Below are 16,392 nucleotides of genomic sequence, written 5' to 3'. Positions count from 1 at the left end.
AAAACTCTTTCTGGGAAAAAGCAAAAAAGGGGAGACAACTACCTCATGGCACCGCATGACGGGGCAGGACTAACCAACTTTTTAAAATCATCTGAACTAGTACCATTTGCCATTGAAATCTTCCAAAATAGTTCATTCTCTTAGGCTTTCACAAGCTTATAATTTTCTGCATTTCAGTTTCCAGAGATTTTCACTAAATTATATTTCTACACAGTGATTTCTGAGATTTCTGAAGACTATCTCCAGGTCCAGACCCCTGTGGAGAAGTTCGGTGGGGTAAGACATGTAGGGATTTTTGCAGAGAGAGATCTGGATACCTAGTTAGTGATCACATGTTCACAAGGGCATTTTACTTTAAATAAGATATTTTCTTCCTGTTTCTCCTTTGCTCCATTTTCTTTAATGCATATTACTGTGTTTGAGCCTTAAAATGTCATCTCATTTCATCTTCTACAAAAATAACTCTAATTGTCATGTAATCAAATGCATATGTTAAGAATTAACTGCAGTTTAATGTTTTTCTTTTACAAGAGATACTCGGTGAGTCTGACATTATTTCCGACCTCAGGAAGTTTTCTGTCTTTTCTCTTTCTGGTGGAGGGAGAGAAATCTGTAGCATCCAGAAGAATACGTGTGAACGCATCAGTGGGCTCATTGTCTCGTGATGGAGTTTCTCAAATGTCTTCCTTTGTATTCTACTCAGAGTTTCTTCAAGACACTACTTCCTTCTACTGAAGGACTCTCACAAACCTAATTTGGTCAACCCTTTTCATCCTTTGGTTCCCAATTTAATGTCTTCCTCTTAGGAAATCCTCCCTTAGGTCCTGTCTTAGGCTAGAAGAAGTATAGGGTCTTGGTTTTTCCTTTACTACCACTTGTGACAACTGTAATTATTATTTGTCATGTCACTCACACTATGAGCTTCAAGGGTAGGAGTGCCTCGTCTGTCTTTTAGAGTACTTTATCCAAGTTACTAGCTCAGGACCTGCCTCAGAGTACACTCTCAATAAATACACTAGCCTGACAAAATAACAGCGAGTACCAAGGTAGGAATTCCACAGCGTCCAAGGAAGCATAAATGAGAGTCGTCTAATCCAGGCAAGAAGTAGTATGTAAATTGAGGTCAAAGGATGTCCAACCACACACAGAGAGACACACACTAAAGTACCAAGAAAAGGGTAGGAGGCTAAGGGTCTAGGAAAATCCAGGCAGAAGGAAAAACATACATACACCAATACCTGGTAATGAAATAGAGAAAGCTGCCTTTTATAATTACATGATTCTATTAGTTCCGATTATACGGTTCTGACACCTGGATTTGCCAGACTCTTGCTATGTCCCCAGTATGAGGGCCAGTCTAATAGGTCATTGAAATACCAACGACCCCTCGTGTGAAAGAAAAGCGTTTTGTTCTACACAAGAAGAGGGAGAGGATTACGGGGAACCAGAGTGGCAAAACCATATCAGATACAATTTCTTATCTTTCCTTCTATTTCCTTCTCCTTTTTAAAACTCTCTTGTGGTGTAATTAATACATACTTATCTCAGCCAAAACTGATTAAATCCAGACCAGAATCACTGAAACAAAATGCAACTTAACCTGAAATTCCATCATCCACTTATACATCTGAGCCCTTTCTGATTTTCACCGTGTGGATACACAGAATTTTTCTGAAAGTGGCATCCTACATTCATCAATATTCTGTAACCTATTTTATTTGTTTAAGATCTTATGACCATCTTACAAGTCCATATGTAGGGATAGAAAGAGACTTAAGGAGTAGAACGCTAAAATGCATGGATGTCCTGATACATTTGAAGCCATCGTAATCCCATGTGGTATGAATTCTCTATATCTGGTGCTACAGTTATCTCTGTAATGAGCACACATGCTCCCTGTTGTCCTGTCGTGTCACTCCAAGTAGTTGTACAGTCTCTTTCAGGCTGCATCCCACTGTTAGTATTGTTACTTTCATACAGAAATCTATTATCGCTGATTTCACTTTCCTGGGTTCTGGAAGATTGGTGACATTGATGAGAAGTCAAGCACAAGGAAAATCCACTCACACACAGGTGACTGCCCTGCGTAATGTCAAGTTCACACCACTCTTCAGTATTTCTGGTCTGAGGAGGTGGCCAGCAGGGCTCCTTGGACTTGTTTTCCATCCCTGCCTCTCACACTTCCGTCTACAGATTAGGCAACTTTCTCTTCATAAAGCATTCTGATGAACTCATGTGATCCCAGGCCACTGTGGAGACAGGATGATGAAGGCGAGCCGGTCTGCTCCCAGGTTCTCTGTTGGCAGCATGCTGGCTCCGAGAGCCCTGACATTGAGAAGTCCTCTTTATTCACGCTCAAGGCTGTGGCTCTAAAAACACAGCCCTGAGACTGATGAATTAAGAGACGCATGGGGGGCCACCAGCACCTGTCTTTCCCACTCTTTGCAACACAGAGCTATTTTTTTGGAAATGGACAGTAGGAGTTGGCCACTCAGCCCAGGGCACACTTGGTATGATGAAAAGGGTTGTTTGTGGCTTCCAGTGGCAGTCAGTCTCCAATTTCAATGCTATGCAAGGCAGCCTTTCTTTTTCTTTTTCTTCTTTTTATTTAGCTATTTTCATTTTCTTTGGTCACTTAAGTGGTTAAAGGTGTATTTAAATTTGTTATTCTTTTATCGAGAGAGCAAACAAAATTTCTAAGATCAATATTCTTCACAAATAAACTTCAGAAACAATTGTGAATGTGTGGTTCGAGTTACGTTAAGACAAGCCCTCCAACGTTTGCTCAGTTTTCTTCTCCAACACACGGAATTAGAAGTCTTGACTTGAAAAAACGGAAGCTTTGGCTGATGATCGAATACAAAAAGCCAGGACTATCTTTTGACTATCAATGGTGGTGAAGTCTTCCCACTGGGCAGGATATGGATTAGGGGCTCTATCAATACACATTGTCCCGAGATATCGCCCTGAAAGCTCTATAGAAAAAGATTCATCAGGCAAGCCTGGCATCTAATCAGCTATGATTATCTATTTTTTGCCACAATGATCAATGACAAAAGAACAGCTGATATTTGTGTGTGTGAGATACAATCTTTCCCAACTGAACTGCATCAATAGTCATTTTATTTTCATTTATATAATGCATTCCCAACCAAGCTTGGATTCGGGTTGTGATGTGTCATCAGAGTAAGATATAGATTGGCTGCTATTCCCTGGGATGGAAATACATTCAGCGGCTAAGCATATGATTAAACATTCAGGCCTGACGACGCTGTTTAATTATAGTTAGAAGGGAGTATTTCAATTCATAAAACTATTTGCATGCTGCTATCAGCTCAACTAACTCTTACATGACCAGCAGCTCCATAACCCCAACATACTTGTCTCCTAGGATGGTTCCTTCACTTTACCTTTATTATTCTGTGTGCATTCTCTTAAAGAGGTCATTGTCATAGAGCAACCCTTTAACTGCTGAGTAACAGACTTCCTGAGGTTCCTCTACCTTTCACCTAAGACCAGTGCAACACAACTACCTCTGCAGGGTTCACGTCTGTCATAAATAATCCTGAAAACCCATAGAAGTCTGTTGCAGTCTGCAGATCCTCCTCGGTTTTCACTGACTTACTCTTGTTTTGGTGGAATCATCCAGATGGTTTCCAAATCCAGACTTCACTTCTCCTCCACCCTCGTGCAGATGAATGCAGTAAGTTTTTTCCCTTTAGATGACTTCACCTCAGATACCAAATTTAGCTGGTCTTTGAGACCCTCCCTCCTAGTCACAACCTCATCCTTCGTGAAGATCACATACCAGGTAAAAACAGTACCATCTGCCAATTCATTCCATTTATTTGACATCTCCAGATTCTCCAGGGCATAGTCTGTGCCCTTAATAGGATTTAAAAAAGGAAAAATACAAGGAAAAGTATGTAGCAGGCTTTCAACCTTCTAGAGGCTTTGTGGTTTTTTTTTTAAATTCTGAAAGGCTTTGTGATCACAATTATATGAGTCATTTACACACTTTACAAGCTCGTGTTCTCTGTATAAGCGGGAATGGCAAGAGTAATACTGGACTTCACTCCTTGAAGCAAAGGATCCTGGGCATAGACAGGCGGATAAGTAGTGCACAACCCATGTGCAAATACCCTCGAAGGATTCACATACTTGTAACGAGTTTGTCCCTTTATTAGGCCTCTGGTATGTGTGTCAGGTGGCATTGAAACCAAAAGCATCTTTAACGCAGACCTTCCTCCATCCAGGAGGCCACTCAAGTACCGGCAAAGGCGGCAAAGGCTGACGTCTACCTTCCCCTCCTGCCATAGGAGTCTCCTAAAGGGAAAGAGAACTGAAAGAAGTGGCTGAGTGACTCACCTCCCCCTTTGAAATCTGAGCCCCAGTGCAGGGCGGGTTGGCATCTGCTGATCCACATTTAAATCTGCTGGATTAAGGAAATTTCAGTGTTGTAACTCCTTTCAGCTACAGACCATTTTTTTTTAACGACAAAAATTTAAGAAAAAAACTTGGCTGTAATTTTTCATTGTGACTAAGATGTTTACAGGAAGGAAACTGTTCAGTTTCTCTGGCTGAGAAATTGAAAGTTACAGACATTGAGGGGAGGAGTCTCGAATTATGTGGCCTGAAGGACCAAAGTTGGAGACAGCAAGCTCTAGTCAGGGAACTCAGGCCACTGCCCCTGCCTTGCTATCTTTTTTTTTTTTTTTAAGGTTTATTTATTTATTTATTCATGGGAGACACAGAGAGAGGCAGAGACACAGGCAGAGGGAGAAGCAGGCTCCCTGCATGGATCCCGATGTGGGACTCGATCCCGGGACCCCAGGGGTCATGCCCTGAGCCGAAGGCAGACGCTCAACTGCTGAGCCACCCAGGCGTCCCCCATCTTTTTTTTTTTTTAACGATTTTATTTATTTATTGAGAGAGAGTGTGTGAGCGAGAGAGAGGAAGCACAAGCAAGGAGAAGCAGCAGAGACTCCCGGCTGAACAGGGAGCTGGGCCCGGAGCTCCATCCCAGGACCCTGACACCATGACCTGAGCCGAAGACAAATGCTTGGCCGATTGAGCCACCCAGGTGCCCCTGCCGTGTCATCTTTCAAAACACCTCATTTTCCTCTGCCCTTCGGGAGATTGTAACATCCTGCAGGTGTAAGTCTGAGATCTTTACTGATTTCTCCTCCGGTTACAACAAGCAGTGATTCTTCTATTTCTGATGAAGTCTCAGGATCTAGACACCAGGTAGGATGTTCGCGTTGGACGGGTCCTGTGACGCTCTCCACACAGACGGACCCCAGGGCTCAGCTTGTCACCCCAGGTTCACAAGCAGGGAGAATTCAGTCTGGTTCTTGGGGTGGGGAGGGGAACCTGCATGAGCTAGCTCGTGTTCAGAAAAGTGAAAACCCCAGTGGCTTCATCCTAACCCTTCATTTACCTGGGAGCAGAAGAGACATTTGACTCTTGCAGATCTTAAAATTCACTCCGCCTGCAGGAACTTCCACTAGCTGTCTCCTACCTCTCTATCAATAGGTGGCATTACACAAATCAGCTGGCTGCTTGCCAGATGGTAACCCAGTGGCAAATTAACCTCGACATACGACTGTTACACAAAAGGGTTTTCATCAGTGATACTGAAGGTAGTAGACACGTCTGGTTTTGCACATACACGGTGTGAGAGAATCCGTACGCCCAGGTGGAATCTGGAATTGTCTTGAATATGGCTGATGTGGCCTGCCGGGTCTTGCCTCTGGAATTGAGGCCTTAGGAGAATTCCTCCCACGAGGTGATGCTAAAAACACACCAAAGAATGGAGAGCTATTATTCCCTGAAGCCCGAAGATCAGTCTGAGAACTAATTTGAGTGTTTGGTTAATGTGAAAGATATAGTTAATAAATGCCCAGAAGTGTGGAAGATTCTAGTCTTAAACTTGTTTCCTTGTAACCCGGGAAGGTTAGCAACTAAAGAATAACCTTGAGAATTCTGGGTGACCCAGTGGCTCAGGCCGACTTTTAGCTGAGACAGAACAAGATCCACCTCAGAATGATGAGATTTCAATCACGCGGTCCTTCAACATCTTAGAGTGAGAGTTCAATACTGGTCGGGGTGGGAGAGGAGAACGTGGTGAAGATATCTGAAAATATGCTATAATTGCTGAAAAAACGGCAGAGTTTTAAAGATTCTATTTTATAGTGAAAGGGAATAAAGGGGAAAGGAGAGAAAAATGAGTGGGAAATATCAGAAAGGGAGACAGAACATGAGACACTCCTAACTCTGGGAAAAGATCTAGAGGTGGTGGAAGGGGAAGTGGGCAGGTGGGTGACGGGCACTGAGGGGGGGCACTTGACGGGATGAGCACTGGGTGTTATTCTATATGTTGGCAAATTGAACACCAATAAAAAATAAATTTATTAAAAAAAGATTCTATTTTAAAAAGCATGAATGAAATGAAAATGTACCGTATTTCATCTCATTTTAAAAACAATCAGCCAGATAAAAGCTCAAAAACTCTTTTTCTCCAGATGTTCTCCTTATTCGTATACGGAAAACTCACTACAATGTCCTCCTAAAAACCTGGATGCCATTAACAATATGCATGTGGAGATAAAATCTAAGTACAGAGAAAAAAATATACATATGAGAGAAATTCAGCGATAGATATACCATCTATCAATTCTAAGGAATAGAGTGGTCAGGGTAGTTTTTATTTTCTCTTTTATACTTTCCTGTGCCATCCTAATACCATATTTTGCATGTATCGTTTTCATAATTTGGAAAAAAATAATAAACATTTTTTCCTAAAAGAGTGCTATAACGGGAGTCTAATTCGTTGGTGTGTTGCTGAAAAGCGAATCATTTGTGGGCTGCAGATCAGGGTCGGGCACACAGGCTCCAAAGCAATATTTGCACTTAGACTTTGGGGGTGACCCTGACAAGGTGAGCCTGGAGTCAAGAATAGGCATGTTGAACAGACTGTGCCCCGCTCCGAGAAACCCAGCTGAGGGCACAGGTCAACACGGAAATCCTCTGTGCTTCTGTTGCCAAGGCCTGTGTGCAAGAGAAGGATTGCTTTTGCTCAAAACAATGGGTATGTATTCAGAATTGGTGTCCCTGAGGGGGTGTCACGGCCAGCGGGCTGCAGAACGAGGCGCCTTTTGGGGATTTGCAGGAAGACGCTTCTGTGTTGCACGGGATTGCAGCTCTCGTGCCGTGGAGTCACTGGCTCCATTCCTTTACTCAAGCAGCGATAGCTCAGTAGCTGTGCAACCCGATTTGCTGGTTCTCGTGCTGCGTATAAGTGGATTCCATCAGGAAGCTGCCCTAGACAAAGCCCTGCATCAGGCAAGCACTGAAGAATAATTAGTCTACTCTAGAGTGCAATGGTAGAAAGTGGGTATCCAAAATCTGACATTTACATGTTTCTTGATCACGTATTTACTACCGGGTGTTTTGCAATTAATTATTTTGTGTTATTTTATCTTCAGCCTAACTATAGATGGTTGATAGTTTTCTCCTCTTTACTCTCCTGAGAGAAAACAAGGAAGAGAAATGCGAAATCATTTTCCTAAAGATACTCAGATGGTCAATGGCAGTCCTGGATTGAGAAAGGGGCTGTGGTCCTGGTTTGGGGTAGGTGTGTTAGGGGGAGGGAACAGGGTGAGGTGGAAGGTGTGAAGGATGGGATGGGATGTCTCTCTCTGTGAAGGTCCAAGGCTGTTGATGTGCAACTAATCTAAGGAAAGAGGCTTTACAGATCTGCCCTTTTGGTTTGGGGCCAAGGACCAGGGAAGAATAATGAGTTGTTCTCCCTTGAGCTGCTTCTTTCTGCTGCTGGTATGTCTTTCCTTCTAGTAAGTAGGCTGAGGTGCCAAGAGTAAAATATTGACTTATTTTTATCTCCTTGCCTGAAATCATTCTAATAATGTTCATATTATTTTGGTCATTTTAAGAAACCAGAGTTTGCAGGAAATCAGAAGTTACGGAATCCAATTTTTTTCATCTGTGATGTGAAAATTGAAGTTTAGAGAGATTGAGTGAAATGATCAAGATCATAATATCACTCAGCTGGTTAGGAATTGGATTTCATCCTGAAATCCAATCCATGTCACCAACTGCTAAAACTTCCTCCAACTCAGACTTGATTTTTGGACTCTGAGGATTAGGATGGCTTCCATACAGAAATGATGTCTGTATTCTGAGCTGTTCTAATACCTCAAAGTCATATCACTTTATATAAACTTTCTGTAATTGGCTGCTCTGGAGTCTGAATATGATGTGATAGAAGTAAGAGAGCAAGGCTTTCTAGTGATCTGCCCCAACAATATTTTGCTTTCCTGAAGGTCATATGGATTCCCCTTTGACCTTGTAACTTCCAAACATATTGTGTCTCTAAACAAGAGATGCAAAAAATGACACTCATATATACATACATCCAAAAGAATTTGCCTCCTTGCTTCTGTTTTCACTTAAATAACTTCACTCTTTAATGCTGTGGCCCTATTGTATCTTATATTTTTGCACTTTGCCACATACTGCAACTCATCCTTGAGACCAACATAAAACAGAGGAGAAGCTCGAACTTTCCTTCCAGATTTAAAGAATCATCTTTCAATCAGAGTGTATATCTCAATTTATTAATTCATTAATTTGCTGTCAAGAAAAATACGTATCTCCCTCATTAGAGCGTACACTCTCCAAATCTTGGATTTGTTTTCCACTCCCTATTTTATCACCAGAACCTTCCTGTTGCCTTGTAGGAGCTCAATGCGTATTTACTGAAAGGACGCATAGATGGAAGGGTGGATGACATGCTGGCTCCTCACCCAGACCACGTAACGCAGCTGTATAATCTGGCTACGGTGCCCCAGGTCGATGGCCAAGTTAGATCTCATCACGAAAAGCCAAATTCCAGTCGTGATTTTTAAAATACCAAGATGGTCACGGTCAGTTATTTGAAATACTCTTGGGCAGCAGAAGGCGAAGAGTTATTGGATGTTTCTGGTAGAAATGAGTAGCTCTGGGCTGGGCAGCCTGGGTGGCTCAGTGGTTCAGCTCCGCCTTCAGCCCAGGGCGTGATCCTGGGGCCCCGGGATCGAGTCCCACATCGGGCTCCCTGCATGGAGCCTGCTTCTCCCTCTGCCTGTGTCTCTGCCTCTCTCTCTCTCTCTCTCTCTCATGAATAAATAAATAAAATCTTTGAAAAAAAAAGAATCAAGTAGCTCTGGACTAAAAGGAACAAGACATCTGTGAATTTACTGAAAGAGGGATGATTTAATTAGTAGGGCTGTCTGAGTGTAGAGTGAGCTGTCTTATGGGGCACAGGGTTCTCTGTCACTCCGTCTCAGAGAGTAGAAAGTGGTAGGCTCTGTGCCGGGGGAGCATGAGAGATCCCTGCCCTGGGCAGGAGGGGGACTAGTGCCACAGGTAAGTTAGTCCCACGAAGCAGGTGTGTCAGGAGGCATGCGGATCACATGTCCCTTCCACGCTGGTGGCACGGGAGAGACACGGGCTCCAGAGACAGGGGGAGTCACCGCACCATGACCCCCAGCACGGCCGCCACCGTACCCCACACCCAGCGGTACCAAGGAGGCATCTGTGGTCCCGAGGATCTCACTTTCCTTAACAAGCAGGTGCACATTTCTACGTATCATCCCAGTTTCATTTTCAACCTTCTGCTTTAATCGTGCGGAGCTCTCTCAGGCCCTGATCACGTCTCCTCTCGGCTTTCAGGGTCCTCCTCTTCTTCGTCTCTCTTCCTGTGCTAGTCAGGCCCAAGCACGGATCATCGGCTCTGTGCCCATTCACGGTCTGCCCAGGTCTCCTCTACCTTCCCTGGGGTGAGGTCGTGGGAAGTGTGGACGGGCAGCGGTCGGGCAGAGAGAACATTCCACAAAGGATGGAGGGCGACGGGCAACAGAACAAAGCCCGGTTTCCTGCCAGAGTAGTTCAGGGCAGCACAGGTAAACGTTCCCCTCCAGAGGAGGCCTAAGGGTGACCTAGGAAGCCGTGGTCAAGTCATAAAGAAATGTATTTAGCTTCCAGGAGGGGCTGATGGTAATTTTGTGCCATTATGTGTAATTACTGCCACCCTGAGACCATCTCTAAGAGCTACAACTTCTCAATACAACGCAAGACGCAATTGGTCCCTCCTCTAAAGTGCCTTAGCTATTGGCGTGGCAGTCCATGCACGCACGGCACTGTGAGCTTATCTCATCACTCATATGGTTATTTAGCCTTCATGGAAATCACCAGAGAGAATCTATGTTATCCATATCATACGCAGACATACACACGTGCTCGTGCACACACACACACGCGGCACTAAATAAATGTTTACTGTAATTTAGAATTGAACTCAGAATCTTAAATTTGTTACATTTGTCATTGACTGAAGAAAAAGACCATATTAGGAAATATTTCTTCCACAAACTTTCTACCATCTTGCATGTCAATATTTTTGCTTGTTTGTTTCTTTTCCTTTTGACACTCATGAGGTGATATTAAACAGTTTAAGAATACAGAAACATTTATTTGGGTGCATAAGAGCTTCTTCTCCTGGGCCAAAGACCCTTAAGCCCTAACCTGAAACTAAAAGGAAACACAATTTGAAGTCAAACCTCTCTATCATTTATCAATGATAAATCTAAATTTATCACTGATAAATGATTTATCTCTATCATTTATCAGTGATAAATTTATCAAATCATTTTCCTCTTCTCAAAGTTCCAATTCATTTTGTCTTTATTGCTGGCTTAGTAAATTATTTTTTTTAGTAAGTGGTGGAAAGAATCCTGCCCCCCCCCACCATTAGATATTTATGGTGGGTTGGAAGTTCAGTATTAGCAACAGTAAAAAATCTCATCTCCAATTTTAGAATAAAACAATATCAGGGAAGGTCTTGAGAGCAAAACAGAAGTACAAAAATAAAGCAAAGGGTTTCTCATTCCAGCAAGGATCATCAGAGAAGCCTTTGCAGACGTTGGTCTACGTTAGAGGAAAAGATCAAACAAAGAATGGGAAGAGCAGAGATAAAGGCGGAAAGGTGGGAAAATATGCCTTGTCCATTCGATCCAGGGTCAGAGGACAGGAGCTCAGGTAAGCCAGACGCTGTGGGCCTTCGTCTTTCCCTGCGTCAGGCTATGAAGATGAGGTTAAAGGGGCCAGTTTCAGGCATACGCAGGACACAACTGAGCACTCTCTTCTCCTGCCCCAACATCGAGTCTCACTTTTATTCCACTCAGAGTAGAGAGAGGGCTACAGATGCCCTTTCTGCCACCAGAATTGTTTGCATTTTAAGGTACTGTTTGGAGGCAAAAGAAAGAATACAAGAAGTCAAAACCAAGACGCAAACGCCAGGGGAGAAGAGCTAAGTGGGAGAAGCTTTCAAGTTGGAGAGGGAAGAAGGTCACCTTACAACTTAAATGAATTCCCACTTGCCGCAACTTCTCCTCATCCTAATGTGTCCAAATGTGTCCTAATGTCTCCTCATCCTAATGTGTGATTTAATCTTCCTGTAGCCATATTATATAATACAGTCACATTTTGTAGAAGAGTAAGAACACTGTGAAACAGAGAATAGTCCAGAAAAGATAGATGACGTAGGGGAATGAAAATGGCACAGTATCAAGTGCGAAGTTGTAGATAATCACCCCCTCCTCTGCTTTTCACTGCGAATAACAGGCCAGAGGTCAAAGCTTATATACAAAATTCATAGTTTCATACAAGTGGGAGCTGTGTAGGCAAACATTAGTTTTCAAAAAAAGGTGAAAGAAAACGGGACAGGCTTTGGAAAAACTATATTCCTGTGGTTGTACACATAAATTTCAGCTGACACCAAAAGTATGAGGATCTCATACTTGCACTAATATTTTCGGTGAAGAATTTTATTAAGAGATATTAAGGACATGTAGGCTTACCTTCATACAGGCTTTATTTTTTTTTCTTTCAAGATTTTATTTAAATTCTAGTTAGTCAACATATACCGTGGTATTAGTTTCAGGCGTAGAATTTAGTGATTCATCACTTACGTACAACACCCTGTGTCATCACGAGTTCCCTCCTTAATGCCCATCACCCGTCTACTTCAATCCCCACATCCCCTCCAGCAACTCTCAGTTCAGTTCCTAGACTTAATAGTCTCTTAGAGTTTGCCTCCTGCTCTGTTTTTATATTTTTAAAAATTTTTCCTTCCCTTCCCCTTCTGTTCATCTGTTTTGTTTCTTTAATTCTACGTATGAGTAAAATCATATGGCATTTGTCTTTCTCTGACTGACATATTTTGCTCAGCATAATACCCTCTAGTACCATCTATGTTGTTACAAATGATAAGATTTCATTCTTTCTGATGGCTGAGTAATATTCCATTGTATATACACCACATCTTCTTTATCCACTCACCTGTCGGTGGACATCTGGGCTCTCTCCAGAGTTTGGCTATTGTGGACACTGGTGCTATAAACACTGGGGTGCAGGTGCCCCTTCAAATCACTATATTTGTATCCTTTGGATAAATACCTAGTAGTGCAATTGCTGGGTCATAGGGCAGCTCTATCTGAAACTTTTTGAGGAACCTCCACACTGTTTTCAGAGTGGCCACAACAGCTTGCATTCCCAACCCACAGTGTAAAAGGGCTGCTTCCCCTTTCTCCACATCCTCACCAACTTCTGTTATTTCCAGAGTTGCTAATCCTAGCCATTCTGACAGGTGTGAGGTGGTATCTCATTGTGGTTTTCTTTCTTTCTTTTTTTTTTTTTTAAAGATTTTATTTATTTATTTATTCATGAAAGACTGAGAGACAGAGAGAGCCAGAAACAAAGGCAGAGGGAGAAGCAGGCTCCATGCACCGGGAGCCCGATGTGGGATTCGATCCCAGGTCTCCAGGATCGCGCCCTGGGCCAAAGGCAGGCGCCAAACCACTGCGCCACCCAGGGATCCCTCATTGTGGTTTTGATTTGTATTTCCCTGATGATGAGTGATGTTGAGCATCTTTTCATGTGTTTGTTGGCCATTGGTATGTCATCTTTGGAGAAATGTTTGTTCATGTCTTCTGCCCTTTTCTTCACTGGATTTTGTATTTTTTGAGTGTTTAGTTTAATAAGTTCTTCATAGGTTTTAGATACTAGCCAATATATCACTTGCAAATATCTTTCCTCATTTTGCTGGTTAACTTTAGATTTGTTTGTTTCCTTTGCTCTGCAGAAGCTTTTAATCTTGATGAAGTCCCAATAGTTCATTTTTGCTTTTGTTTCTTTTGCCTTCGTGGATGTATCTTGCAAGAAGTTACTGTGGCCGAGTTCAAAAAGGGTGTTGCCTGTGTTCTTCTCTAGGATTTTGATGGAATCTTTTCTCACATTTAGATCTTTCATCCATTTTGAGTTTATCTTTGTGTCTGGTGAAAGAGAGTGGTCTACTTTCATTCTTCTGCATGTGGATGTCCAATTTTCCCAGCACCATTTATTGAAGAGACTTTCTTCCAATGGATAGTCTTTCCTCCTTTATCGAATATTAGTTGACCATAGAGTTCAGGGTCCACTTCTGGGTTCTCTATTCTGTTCCACTGATCTATGCGTCTGTTTTTGTGCCAGTACCACACTGTCTTGATGACCACAGCTTTGTAGTACAACCTGAAATCTGGCATTGTGATGCCCCCAGATATGGTTTTCTTTTTTAAAATTCCCCTGGCTATTCAGGGTCTTTTCTGATTTCACCATACAAATCTTAAAATAATTTGTTCTAACTCTCTGAAGAAAGTCCATGGTATTTTGATAGGGATTGCATTAAACGTGTAAATTGCCCTGGGTAACATTGACAATATTTTCACATTATTTTTTTCACAATATTTTCACAATATTTTTCACAATATTTTCACAATATTAATTCTGCCAATCCATGAGCATGGAATATTTTTCCATCTCTTTGTGTCTTCCTCAATTTCTTTCAGAAGTTTTCTATAGCTTTTAGGGTATAGATCCTTTACATCTTTGGTTAGGTTTATTCCTAGGTATCTTATGCTTTTGGGTGCAATTGTAAATGGGATTGACTCCTTCATTTCTCTTTCTTCAGTCTCATTGTTAGTGTATAGAAATGCCACTGATTTCTGGGCATTGATTTTGTATCCTGCCACGCTACCGAATTGCTGTATGAGTTCTAGCAATCTTGGGGTGGAGACTTTTGGGTTTTCTATGTAGAGTATCATGTCATCGGCGAAGAGGGAGAGTTTGACTTCTTCTTTGCCAATTTGAATGCCTTTAATGTCTTTTTGTTGTCTGATTGCTGAGGCTAGGACTTCCAGTACTATGTTGAATAGCAGTGGTGAGAGTGGACATCCCTGTCTTGTTCCTGATCTTAGGGGAAAGGCTCCCAGTGCTTCCCCATTGAGAATGATATTTGCTGTGGGCTTTTCGTAGATGGCTTTTAAGATGTTGAGGAATGTTCCCTCTATCCCTACACTCTGAAGAGTTTTGATCAGGAATGGATGCTGTATTTTGTCAAATGCTTTCTCTGCATCTAATGAGAGGATCATATGGTTCTTGGTTTTTCTCTTGTTGATATGATGAATCACATTGATTGTTTTACGGGTGTTGAACCAGCCTTGTGTCCCAGGGATAAATCCTACTTGGTCATGGTGAATAATTTTCTTAATGTACTGTTGGATCCTATTGGCCAGTATCTTTTTTTTTTTTTTTAATTTTTATTTATTTATGATAGTCACAGAGAGAGAGAGGCAGAGAGAGAAGCAGGCTCCATGCACCGAGAGCCCAACATGGGATTCGAGCCCAGGTCTCCAGGATCGCGCCCTGGGCCAAAGGCAGGCGCTAAACCGCTGCGCCACCCAGGGATCCCTATTGGCCAGTATCTTGTTGAGAATTTTTGCATCCATGTTCATCAGGGATATTGGTCTGTAATTCTCCTTTTTGGTGGGGTCTTTGTCTGGTTTTGGAATTAAGGTGATGCTGGCCTCATAGAACGAATTTGGAAGTACTCCATCTCTTTCTATCTTTCCAAACAGCTTGAGGAGAATAGGTATGGTTTCTTCTTTAAACGTTTGATAGAATTCCCCTGGGAAGCCATCTGGCCCTGGACTCTTGTGTCTTGGGAGGTTTTTGATGACTGCTTCAATTTCCTCCCTGGTTATTGGCCTGTTCAGGTTTTCTATTTCTTCCTGTTCCAGTTTTGGTAGTTTGTGGCTTTCCAGGAATGCGTCCATTTCTTCTAGATTGCCTAATTTATTGGCGTATAGCTGTTCATAATATGTTTTTAAAATCGTTTGTATTTCCTTGGTGTTGGTAGTGATCTCTCCTTTCTCATTCATGATTTTATTAATTTGAGTCTTCTCTCTCTTCTTTTTAATAAGGCTGGCTAATGGTTTATCTATCTTATTAATTCTTTCAAAGAACCAACTCCTGGTTCTGTTGATCTGTTCCACAGTTCTTCTGGTCTCGATTTCGTTGAGTTCTGCTCGAATCTTTATTAACTCCCTTCTTCTCCTCGGTGTAGGATCTATTTGCTGTTTTTTCTCTGGCTCCTTTATGTGTAAGGTTAGCTTTTGTATTTGAGTTCTTTCCAGTTTTTGAATGGATGCTTGTATTGCGATGTATTTCCCCCTTAGGACTGCTTTTGCTGCATCCCAAAGATTTTGAACGGTTGTATCTTCATTCTCATTAGTTTCCATGAATCTTTTTAATTCTTCCTTAATTTCCTGGTTGACCCTTTTATCTTTTAGCAGGATGGTCCTTAACCTCCACGTGTTTGAGGTCCTTCCAAACTTCTTGTTGTGATTTAGTTCTAATTTCAAGGCATTATGGTCTGAGAATATGCAGGTGACGATCCCAATCTTTTGGTATCGGTTCAGACCCGATTTGTGACCCAGTATGTGGTCTATTCTGGAAAAAGTTCCATGTGCACTTGAGAAGAATGTGTATTCATTTGAGTTTGGATGTAAAGTTCTGTAGATATCTGTGAAATCCATCTGGTCCAGTGTATCATTTAAAGCTCTCGTTTCTTTGGAGATGTTGTGCTTAAAAGACCTATCGAGTGTAGAAAGAGCTAGATTGAAGTCACCAAGTATAAGTGTATTATTATCTAAGTATTTCTTCACTTTGGTTATTAATTGATTTATATATTTGGCAGCTCCCACATTAAAGGCATATATATTGAGGATTGTTAAGTCCTCTTGTTGGATAGATCCTTTAAGTATGAGATAGTGTCCCTCTTCATCTCTCACTACAATCTTCGGGGTAAATTTTAGTTTATCTGACATAAGGATGGCTACCCCTGCTTTCTTTTGAGGACCATTCGAATGGTAAATGGTTCTTCAACCTTTTATTTTCAGGCTGTAGGTGTCCTTCTGTCAAAAATGAGTCTCTTGTAGACAGCAAATAGATGGGTCC

At 42.0% G+C, this 16,392-nt stretch overlaps 1 protein-coding gene across 2 annotated transcripts in view; it reads left to right on the top strand.

The window, feature by feature from the left end:
* The first annotated feature begins 4,656 nt into the window (after window positions 1-4,656).
* LOC112642946 (myeloid cell nuclear differentiation antigen-like) overlaps window positions 4,657-16,392 on the top strand; it is a 40,415-nt gene continuing 28,679 nt past the window's right edge. Inside the window, exon 1 of one of the 2 annotated variants that reach the window (XM_035711088.2) lies at window positions 4,657-5,157. The gene's annotated coding sequence lies outside the window, so the exon portion shown is untranslated. Of the gene's footprint in view, window positions 5,248-16,392 lie in introns of both variants that reach the window. The other variant, XM_035711085.2, reaches the window with a different exon arrangement.

Source organism: Canis lupus, chromosome 38 (genome assembly GCF_003254725.2).
Source record: "Canis lupus dingo isolate Sandy chromosome 38, ASM325472v2, whole genome shotgun sequence".
Taxonomy (NCBI): domain Eukaryota; kingdom Metazoa; phylum Chordata; class Mammalia; order Carnivora; family Canidae; genus Canis; species Canis lupus.
This window is presented reverse-complemented; position numbering and strand designations above follow the sequence as displayed.